The sequence below is a fragment of the Tachysurus fulvidraco genome, chromosome 2 (assembly GCF_022655615.1).
Source record: "Tachysurus fulvidraco isolate hzauxx_2018 chromosome 2, HZAU_PFXX_2.0, whole genome shotgun sequence".
Taxonomy (NCBI): domain Eukaryota; kingdom Metazoa; phylum Chordata; class Actinopteri; order Siluriformes; family Bagridae; genus Tachysurus; species Tachysurus fulvidraco.
This window is the reverse complement of record NC_062519.1, coordinates 41,523,687-41,525,822: the sequence shown is the minus strand read 5'-3', so window position 1 is coordinate 41,525,822 and position 2,136 is coordinate 41,523,687. Positions and strand designations below refer to the sequence as shown.

General features: G+C 41.2%; 1 protein-coding gene across 2 annotated transcripts in view; it reads right to left on the bottom strand.

Moving 5' to 3' along the window:
* phlpp2 (PH domain and leucine rich repeat protein phosphatase 2) overlaps positions 1-171 on the bottom strand; it is a 51,550-nt gene extending 51,379 nt beyond the window's left edge. For both annotated transcript variants that reach the window (XM_027178442.2, XM_027178443.2), the window contains exon 1: positions 1-171. This exon is cut by the window's left edge and continues 194 nt beyond it. The gene's annotated coding sequence lies outside the window, so the exon portion shown is untranslated.
* Positions 172-2,136: the final 1,965 nt, after the last annotated feature.

The window sequence follows — 2,136 nt, the reverse complement described above, 5'->3', positions numbered from 1 at the left end:
CTCCTACTGCACGTAGCGTGGCGTCTCCGCCGCACAAAATCCACACGTAACGTCGCCTGATGAATTCCGACACAGGAGGCGGCGGAAAAACCCCATCCGGACTCGATGAGACGCCATCATGAGGGCTGAGAATCTCTCTCTCTCTCTCTCTCTCTCTCTCTCTCTCTCTCTCTCTCTCTCTCTCTCTCTCTCTCTCGGCTGTCAGATCGCACGATGAATAAACATAAGAGGGGCGGGGCTACCTTGAGTTATGTCATTATTATTCATAAGCTTTCTGAGCTCTACTGTACGCATCTGATGCATTATTATTATAATACATTTTGTTCATTATAAACACTAGAACACTATACAGAGTGTCCAGGACAAAAACATACAAAACATAATGTAACAAATGACACAACTGATATGGACGCTTTTAGGACCTCCTGTAGAAAGTCTATAGCACCAAAAGTTTGTGGACTTTTTCAGCATCTTAATCCCAGATCTGTTTTTATTATAATCAGGTCCACATGTAGATGACCAGACGAGTGAAAATAAACCCAGAGAACTGAGACTTCCTGCTGTCAAAATTTTCTTTACATTTTATTTTAATTTAAATTTCAACACAAGCATCAATGAGTGTATGAGGACAATGTCCTGTAGTTAAATACATCTGTCTGTCTGTCTCTCTATTTGTTATTTACTCGTCTGCCTGCCTGTCTGTCTGTCTGTCTGTCTGTCTGTCTGTCTGTCTGTCTGTCTATCTATCTATCTATCTATCTATCTATCTGTCTGTCTGTCTGTCTGTCTGTCTGTCTGTCTGTCTGTCTGTCTGTCTGTCTGTCTGATTTATACAGGGTTTGATTTTTACAAGGTCCGATTTATACAGGGTCCGATTTATACTGGGTCTGGTTTACACAGGGTCTGATTTATACAGGGTCTGGTTTATACACGGTCTGATTTATACAGGGTCTGATTTATACAGGGTCTGTTTCACACAGGGTCTGATTTACACAGGGTCTGGTTTACACAGGGTCTGGTTTACACAGGGTCTGGTTTGGGTCTGATTTATACAGGGTCTGATTTACACAGGGTCTGGTTTATACAGTGTCTGATTTATACAGGGTCTGATTTACACAGGGTCTGGTTTATACAGTGTCTGATTTATACTGGGTCTGGTTTACACAGGGTCTGGTTTATACAGGGTCTGATTTATACAGGGTCTGATTTATACAGGGTCTGATTCACACAGGGTCTGATTTACACAGGGTCTGATTTACACAGGGTCTGGTTTACACAGGGTCTGGTTTATACAGGGTCTGATTTATACAGGGTCGGATTTATACAGGGTCTGATTCACACAGGGTCTGGTTTACACAGTGTCTGGTTTGGGTCTGATTTATACATGGTCTGGTTTATACAGGGTCTGATTTACACAGGGTCTGATTTATACAGGGTCTGATTTATAAAGGGTCTGATTTACACAGGGTCTGGTTTATGCAGGGTCTGATTTATAAAGGTCCTCGTTTATACAGGGTCTGATTCACGTCTGATTCACACAGGGTCTGATTTACACAGGGTCTGATTTACACAGGGTCTGGTTTACACATGGTCTGGTTTGGGTCTGATTTATACAGGGTCTGGTTTATACAGGTCCTGGTTTATACAGGGTCTGATTTATACAGGGTCTGATTTATACAGGGTCTGGTTTTTACAGGGTCTGGTTTATACAGTGTCTGATTTATACAGGTCCTGGTTTATGCAGGGTCTGATTTATAAAGGTCCTCATTTATACAGGGTCTGATTCATACAGGGTCTGGTTTATACAGGGTCTGGTTTATACAGGGTCTGGTTTATAAAGGGTCTGATTTATACAGGGTCTGGTTTATAAAGGGTCTGATTTATACAAGGTCTGGTTTATACAGGGTCTGAATTAAACAGGGTCTGGTTTATACAGGGTCTGATTTATACAGGGTCTGATTTATACATGGTCTGATTTATACTGGGTCTGGTTTATACTGGGTCTGGTTTATAAAGGGTCTGATTTATACAGGGTCTGATTTATACAGGGTCTGATTTATACAGGGTCTGATTAAAGGTGCTGTAAGCTTTACACTTATTCATGCAGTGAAATGTAGTATGACAAAATACATAATT